This window comes from Austrofundulus limnaeus, unplaced genomic scaffold (genome assembly GCF_001266775.1).
Source record: "Austrofundulus limnaeus strain Quisiro unplaced genomic scaffold, Austrofundulus_limnaeus-1.0 Scaffold65, whole genome shotgun sequence".
NCBI classification, from domain to species: domain Eukaryota; kingdom Metazoa; phylum Chordata; class Actinopteri; order Cyprinodontiformes; family Rivulidae; genus Austrofundulus; species Austrofundulus limnaeus.
This window is the reverse complement of record NW_013952467.1, coordinates 1850150-1859065: the sequence shown is the minus strand read 5'-3', so window position 1 is coordinate 1859065 and position 8916 is coordinate 1850150. Positions and strand designations below refer to the sequence as shown.

The following is an 8916-nucleotide window of genomic DNA, read 5'->3' as shown; positions in this document are numbered from 1 at the left end:
CACACACACACACACACACACACACACACTTAGACCCTACTAGTTGGCAGTGGGTGTTAATTGTGTTGGGCCTCAGGGCAAAAAAAAAAACATTGCACCAAAGACGGAGAATGTTCTGTTTTCCACCAACTACCCCSTTTCTGTTGAGACAAAACAACACAMCCACGAACAAAAGAAACAAGAACTCGCTTTTTTTTTTTTATTAACATGCAAATAATATCTCCATGTGTTACATGTGCCTCAAAGAAGAGTGGCAATACTCAACTTTTCTTTCTTTCCTTTCTGACAGCCTCTGTTCCCCAGTGAATCCCAGCAGCCCGTGTTTTCAGGACTATACGATTTGTTAATTGCTAATTAGGTTGGTGCAGCAACAGACCCCCGCGCGAGGTGATGGCACTGTGTCGCTGTACAAAGAATAATTACCATAAAAGGTGATGTAGGAGCGTGACGACATCTGTTTCCTGTGTGACGAAACCGAAATGTTTCAAATAGGGTGATTCTTATACGGTTTCAGGGTTCCTTTCTGCTGGAARGCAGTTGAAAGTAAAGAAAAAAACAAACTCTTACTTGACAAAACACATGTAAACCAAGCAAGTCAGCTGAAACTGRATGATTTTAGTTTATTTTTTAAGTCATCTTTTTACAAAACTAATTAGGAGCACCTCTGAAGGGCCTTAATTTAAAAAAGGGAAGTTTCTTTTTGACCAGATTAACAAACTAAGGTGGTCCAAGCTATGCCAAGACCAAATTAGGTTGTTAATATCCTAAAATAGGTTATTTACATGAAAAAATATGTTTTTTTATAAGAAAATACAAGTAGCAGCAAATAGCTGTACACTCCTGGTACAGCCTGGGGCACTTCCTGGAGGATTATCATAATATTTCTGCTGCAGGAACTGTGTAACGTGAAACTGACCAAGTACAGGTTRATAAAATAGCTTTTGCATGAACCAATGTGGAAACTGGAAATGTTTTAAAATGGCAGCAACTCACTTTGGTCTTGGCTCTTATTAGACTAGTGCAGGGGTCTGCAACCTTTAGAATCAAAGCAAACATGTCTGCTCCTCGGCTCACTAATAAAATGTGTCTGGAGCTGCAAAATACGCTACAGCTGTGATTATCAAGTGGTGGCCCGTGGGCCACCTTGAGTTTGTAGATGGGTGGATTTTCCAGTCAGTGGGGTGATTAAAACTATGGCAGATTTTACTGTTTATTATTATTTCTGCATTTTAGGACAAAAGAAAAGACCGTAAACAAGAAAAGAACTGTACATAGTTCATACTGCATCTAATACAAACTAAAACTGAACTACATGCAGCCATTCTTCATCTTCTTCTTCTTCATCTTCTTATTTTTCTTATTCTTATTCTTTTTATTCTTCTTCTTCTTCTCATTATTATTATTATTATTATTATTATTGTTGTTGTTGTTGTTGTTGTTGTTGTTGTTATTGTTATTATTATTATTGTTATTGTTGTTATTATTGTTGTTATTATTATTATTATTATTATCATCTAGTCTTGTCTTGAAGGTATTTAAAGGTAACCCTGTTAGATTTGGACCATACTTTAAGGCTAGAAGTTGGATTACTGAAGTGGCCAACAAACTAACTTGATCCAATCATGTTTCACTGCTTGTGTTATTGATCACAAATTTGAAAACTAAAATTTTAATCTAACTTTAGATTTGGTCAAAGCTTCAAAGAGCCGCTGCAGTGGGACCAAAGAGCCACAGGTTGCAGACGCCCTGCACTACAATGGTTAGTTATTGAATCTTATCAGAACTAAACTCTATTTCTTCAAGTGAAATCTTGAAAGAGCTACAAGTAGAAACCCACTATGAAAGCTGTGAACCTTTCCTGATCAAATCAAAGTCTGTAAGGCCGCTTCATGAAGATAATTCTAACAAATGTGTTTTGAGCTACCATTTAGTAAAAAAAAACTCAAGTTCTAAAGAAGAAGTAAACTTCGACACATCTTCAGCACATCCGAGATCGAATTGTAACCAATGATATCTCCAGAAAATACCAGAGCTGSTTATTTTCTGATGATATCTCATCATGCAACTTGGATGGTTAGTCCTTGTGTTGCATAAAAACATGCATGTTTCTCCTTCCATAGATAGCTTTTATCTCTGTGTGCATGACCGGAGTGTGTTCACGTTTTCAGAAATTTGTCCGTGTGTGTGTGTGTGACGACTACAACATCAGGGCTCTGGAGTTAGAATAGGATTCATGCAAACATGGTTGAAGCTTGATTTTATTATTTTTTTTTAGGGTGTATAGCTTCGAGTAATGTTCCTGAAAATGTCTCGTTGAAATGAATGCTTTTACTAAACACCATTTCCAGCATGTGTTCATGTGTTTGTGTGTGTCAGGAAACCTGGGAGGGTTAAAGTACAAAAGGTCCACAAATACCCATTAAAACAGTATTTGAAGGGTAAAAGGTCCTCTCAGGAGCTAATTGTTGCACACGTCTTCTGTGTTGTTGTTCACAAATGGTGAACACACACGCAAACACGCCGCTCTCTCCCACCCTGTGTGGTGCACGTGTGCGTTTGAGGTTTTGAGCTGCAGCCTCGTCTGCGGGCAGAACCGTTCTGAAAACACATGTTCTGTGTTTCTGTAAATTACAGTCAACATCAGGCTGCAGCGTCAGTGCCGCTTTCGGATGAAGACGGTCGCTGTTGCAATGCTTTCTGGGAGAGTATTTACAGTCTCATCAGCYTTGTTTGTGCCTCGTCTTTACCTCCATCTCAGTTATTTCGGTCCTTTAAACTCTGCTGTGGGTTTCATTATTCATTTCCCCTCGTATTTTTAACACCGACTTCCACTAAATGCTGCAACTTCATCGTCTGAAGCGTAGCGCTCGGGTTTTTTAATCTGCTCCATAAATAATGTATCACCTCATTTGAATATATTAATTATCCCAACAAGTGATCGACAAACATACGTACTTAAAGTTGCCCTCCGTCGCTCATTTTTCAGCCCGCAGCAGCCAAATCAAGCAACATTCATGGGATTTCTGCTCGGTGTGTTGTTGACATGCTAATGAAGGTGTTAAAATAACAGACCGTGATTTACATGTGGATGTAAGTGTGTGCGCAGCGAGCTGAAAGGTGCGCGTCGGTGTTTGTTTAAACTGTTGACGGTGTGAGTGGGGGCCGGCGTGCAGGCAGATTTGAACCTGCGCCTCTGCCTCATTAGGCCTGCCTTGGTTGCCATGGTTGTCTATTAGAACAGCGGAGATTAAAGACTCATTTACATGTGAAAGAGGAGAGCGGTGAGAGAGAGAGAGAGAGAGAGAGAGCACAAACTCGAGCTCTCAACTCACTCGAGTGTATTCTGCAGAAGAGGGTCACACGGCCCTCGGGCCAATGTTTGCAGAGGCTTTAGCCAAACATTTCAGCCTTTAACGGATATCTGTGCGAGAAAATATTACACTAGCCATGCTGTCATCTTTTCTGTATTAGTTTTTAACGCCGTTAAACACACCGAGCCAACTTCAAACTATAATGAGAAAGTGCTCGTGTGGCTTCGCGGTTTCAAACTCTCATCCTGTAATTTGCAGCGTGTGAACTATTTTGCTTCTCCTCGTGTTTCCTGTCTGTCTGCAGCCTCGAGCAGGAGCAGAAATCTTCATCAATGTGAAGCATTTAAACACATTGTTGGTTGTGTGTAAGCTGTTGTGCAGTTAAATGCATCTCCTGGTCTGTATCCAGAGTTTTGTAACTTTCTGACATTAATATAACGTTTAGATTTAAACGACAGAAACGGACTGAAGCAACAGGTGCTTGACGGGTAAATTAAAGTATTTGATGATGTCATTTTATTTGTGTCATGGTGGAGGCCCCTTGGCAGCAGACTGTGACACTCAAATCAAGTCCATTTTTACAAGTGTTTTTGATAAACTTGTAGAAATAAAAAGTTGCTTTAAGTTGAACTTTGCATCGTTATACTTGTAGCTGCGCAGAGCTACAGCATAAAGAGACTTGAAATAAATCAGATTCTGATTTTCTTGCAGCTTTTTATTTTTGTCCATTTAGTAGGGTTGGGTGATATTGGCAAAAAAGTTTTATCACAATTAATTGTGGTGTTTAGCCGATAACGATTATTTTGACAATTAATCCCCTGGAGTCCCTGGACACCCTTATGTCCTGGTCACATGACCAATTTAGTGGGAAAGATTTGCTCTTTGTAAAAATCTGTTCCAAATTGTGTCAAAATTACAGACTTCAGGCTATACATCAAATTTTAAATTGTTGATATATAAATAAAATACAGAATTTTTCTTCATGTTTGTCATATTTGAAGCGGAGAGGAGCACTGAGTGGACTGTTTGGAGAAAACTCCAGTCTGCCTGGTGGCATTAATCGTATTAATTGTCAAGTGCCAAAAAAATAATCGATTAATGTTTTTCTGACYATTAATTGCACACGATACGATTATGACCAACCCTACTATTTAGTTCTCATGTTAGTCATGCTGCTCTTTGTGTTTTCATGTTATTTCCTACATTTTCTCCAGTTCCCTGAGCCACCGGTTCATTTCTCCTCTGCCCTGCCCCGCCCACTCACACCTGTTCCCTGTGCTCATTAGTCCCACATGTTTCCTCATCAGTTCCAGCTTTATTAAGCTTATTCTCCCAGTCCATCTGCAGTCTGGCATTGTGCATCACGCTCTGTCCTGTTCTCCGCTTTTTAGTTCCTTTGAGCAGCTTGTCTTAATCTGCATTCTTGGGTCCATCTCTCTTTCAAACCATGACACAGATAAGGAAATGCATCTGCCAATAAAAGGTTTCAGTTCACAAATTCTTTATTTTTTTTATTCATAAGGCATAGCTTTCTCCTTGAATGAGACAGCCATACCCCTCATGACAAAGAGCATCCTTTTTTATTTATCTTTTAAATAACCTCTTTTGTTTTTAACAATCTGCTAATCTGAGTGTTTTTATTTTTATCTGCTACACACTGAGTGGGCTTTATGCTTTTGAGTCAGGGAAAACTTTGGAGAAAAGTTGCGTTGTGCTGCATTAGAGTGTACGTGTGAACCTGAGCACACTGTGTGGAGAGACAGCTGGAAGTTTTGCATAATGCATTTGGACCAACATCTGGCATCTGTCACAGCTGAAGGACCAGGACGAGAAATGACTGAAGAAAAAGGTGGGAAACCAAACTAGTATGAAGGAACAGTTTAGGGTTCTGAGGAAAGGCGATAATTGTCTTACCAAACCTCAGAAATATTGATTAGTTTTGACTGGATTTCATTGTGGTCCATGTAAATACTATTTTACTAAAATTACAGTTTTAGTATGATTACTTTGGAGAGGGTAAAAATAGTGCAGAAAGTGTTCAGGATTGTGTTGCCATAGTTTCTTGTTCTGCAAGGTGAACTTCAAAACATAAAGCATGTAATCACTAAAGCTGCTCATGGGAGACATGACTCACCTCCTCTTTGTGTCTTTAGAGTTCATCATGAACCGGAGCAGGAAAGTGGAGCACTCTGTTTCGCTCTGACTCACTCCACCGTGGTGATTTTGACCATAACAAGCCGCACCATCAACCCGTTGGCCCGTGCACTCACGCTGCAGCACTGAGGCGTGAATGTGCCACGGTTGAAAAACAGGCAACTAACCAAAAAAAAAGTGTGGGGGTGGGGGGGGGGATAGTTTGCTGACAACAAAGATGCACAAACACTGTTTCAGGGAGGATGTGTGACACAGTCGGTTTGCAGAGGCTCTGAAGAGATTCRGCCATCTTCCAAATTCCTAATCAGCCAAGTCTGTGGGCCACGGGCAGCAACAGCAAGGAGAGAGTCTTCTCTATGAATATTAATATGTGGTATCGGGGGGGGTGGGGGTGGTGTTGAGGTGCAGGGGTGGTGGGGGAACCAAAGCTGCCTCCAAATCCTTTGCAGATAAACTGAGAGAGGAAGAGAGATGATTACATGCATGGTTTTTCACAGGGCTCCCCCAAATCTCATTTTCTGTAGTGCATTTTAATGGGATCCCCGTACACCCCTCAGCCGGTTAAGTCTCTGGATGCCGTCATTAGGGGGTTACCTAAAAGAAAAAAAAAGATGAATTTTTTATGCAGCGAGCCACAGCATGGTCTTGTCACGGCTTTTACGCTAGCAAAAACGCGACCTTTTGTCTTTGTAATGTGCCGTATGTATCACTGTCATTTAAATGCGGCCTCAGACAATGGAGGGATGTGGGAGATGGATGAGACGAGGCGCTGAAATGGGAATCAAAGTCCTTCTCTGCTGCGGATGATGGAGGAGGTCACCATGCAGGCCCAGCGAGGGGTGGGGGGGGGTGCGAAAAGAAGATTTGGACATATGTGTGACACGAGAACATGACAGAAAATTAGCTCCGATGAAGAAGAATTACCTCACGTTTGATGGCGTCGTTCTTGATTTGATGAAGTCGGTTCTGCTAAACATGTGGGGGCGGGAGGGGAGGAATGACAGCCTGAACCTTTTGGTCTCGATGATTTCCTTTGACACAATTTACAGTTTTGAAATCCGACACGTTACTATTGATCTGTATCTCGTCCCCCCCTGCCCACCTCCTGTTTAATGCTGATAGCCATCAGGGTGACCCGAGCACACACAGGGGACTATTTAATTACACTCGTTCTCCTCGCGACCATCAATAATCCAAGCCATGCAATCATTCATGTGGCCATTTTGATCAATACCATCATGAGAACTGCAGTCAGACGGGGCCTCGTCGAGGTATCATCATTACTCGCTTCATTTTTGCTAGAAATTGGGAGTTCACAAGCTGTTGTCCGTCTGTTGTTTGAATGGAGCCTTCATTTGTCTATGTTAAGGCATCAGATGGAGAACGCTGAGCAAATGTTTCAAAATTTGATTTGGACAATGGCAGCAGAGAAATTAATTTAGTAACTTAATGAAACAAAGGGATGATATAGACAGTGGTACTCTGCAAATGTTTTAGGCCTGTGGCATACAATCCTGGTCCTGGAGGGCCACCATCCTGCATGGTTTAGTTGTTTCCCTGCTCTTTATAAGTCCTTAACTTCTACAGAAACATGTTAATCACTCATTCAATCAAATCAGGTGAGTCAGAGTAGAGAAACATCGAAAACTTGCAGGATCATAACCCTCCAGGACACCAGTGTTTTAGGCCACTGCTAATAACTTTACAGCAGTTGAGGTACAAAGAAAAAGCCTGAAGAACTATTGTTCAAGACTGGTTTAAATTAAAAGTCAAGCGTTACTTGAAAGAATGCACGTTGCCCGTCGTCTATCAAACTACATTGGATCTTTTTGTTGAGAAATAACAGTTTTTAGTGAGTTTGGAGGAAAATAATGAAAATAACCATATGCGCATTCTCATGCAAAATTGCAAGATATTGTACAATCTGTTAGCACTCAGAGTATGTGTTGTAAATGACTCTCTGCTACCACCACGCCAAATTGTAGCTCAGTATCTGTGAAACTGACAAARTTACAGCCATTTTTGTGTTTGGTAATGTTGATTAGCAGTGGTGGCCATCTTGAATTGGGTTGACTCCAAAGGTTTGGTGTGAGGACAAATGTCCACAGACAAAAACTCACAGTCTTAACGAAAAAAGAAACAAGAGATCACCATTTTTTTTGAAACACCAAAGGTATGATTCTTGTGATACCTCAGAGTTGCTCCCGCATTCTTCAAGTTCTCACCTTTTCAGCTTCCACACCTTAATTTTTACCAAAAATTTTATTCACTCAAGTAAACTTGAGCAGATACTATGAAGATGAAGGTTTTTAAACTCATACAATATGCTCACATTTGTAATGTTATGATATACTGTATAATAGTACTTGGTGACAAAAATCATGTGTGCCATTTCTGTGATGCAATGTGTGATTAATAGAAATTGTATAATTTGTGAGCTTGTATCAGGTCCCAAAGGTTCATCAGCAGCAAATCAGAGGTGCATAGTAATAAAGTACATTTATTTGAGGATTTGCAATTTTAAAGTGTTTTTAGTCGTAACTTTTGCTTTAATTTAATTACACTCAAAACATAAAAATGATGCTTTTACTTCTTTAATTTAACATTTAACACCTAGTGACATGTTAAAAGTTTAAATCAGACCGAACTCATCATGAAAGGAGTTGTTTATTATGTACTCTGAAATACAAAGTGTTGAATTTACTTAAACACGTTACTTTATGCCAACTGGTTCCCCTAAAACAAGTTACAAGTACATTTAAAAGTACGTTTGTAAATCTTTACAAATGTAAAGACATTTGTCTTTACAGCTTGTTCTAGGGGGAACCGGCTTGGTCATGTAAATTCAACACTTTATTTCTTAGTGTGCAAAAGTAATTTTACTTTCCCAATTATTGTGGGCAGTTTTATGATTTTAACTTAAGTGCTTTATGGTGGAATTTATTTTTACCAGTCGGTTTTGTTAAGGTATTTTTACTTTTACTAAGTTTTTTTCTTTAAAGTGCTTTATATATCTCTGTTGTGAATACACATCCAAGGTTTTGTTTCCTAAAGTTTCATTCAAATTCTTGTTTTGTGAGATATTTTGCTKACACACAAACACATAGCCTTTTGTCAAGAGAACAAAAGCACCAGTCTCTTCAGAAGCAACAGTAGTGAAGACTCAAAATTTTCACACAGGACTAAATCTTTCCCGGTCCTTAATGTGAATCATTATTAATCACTTCTCTTGTCCTGTTTCAAGAGGCCTTATTTAAATTATGTCTTTAGCGGTCCAGTTTTGAAGCATCTTTTTATTTTTTAAAGGAAAACACTTTCAGAGCCAGTGTGTGTGGAAATAATGACACGTGTGCAGGATCACTCAGTTTCCTTATTATCAGAGGGCTTTGTCTTTCCTCTCCACAGAAGGCTGCAGATAATCAGCAGACTTGTGGCTATGTTTTTTTTTTTT

At 39.7% G+C, this 8916-nt stretch overlaps 1 long non-coding RNA gene across 1 annotated transcript in view; it reads left to right on the top strand.

Annotated features, from left to right (window-relative positions):
- Positions 1-1744: 1744 nt before the first annotated feature.
- Positions 1745-8916, top strand: part of LOC106518744 (uncharacterized) — a 15679-nt gene continuing 8507 nt past the window's right edge. The window contains exon 1 of the long non-coding RNA XR_001310357.1: positions 1745-1759. This is a non-coding gene — a long non-coding RNA (uncharacterized LOC106518744). The remainder of the gene's footprint in view (positions 1760-8916) is intronic.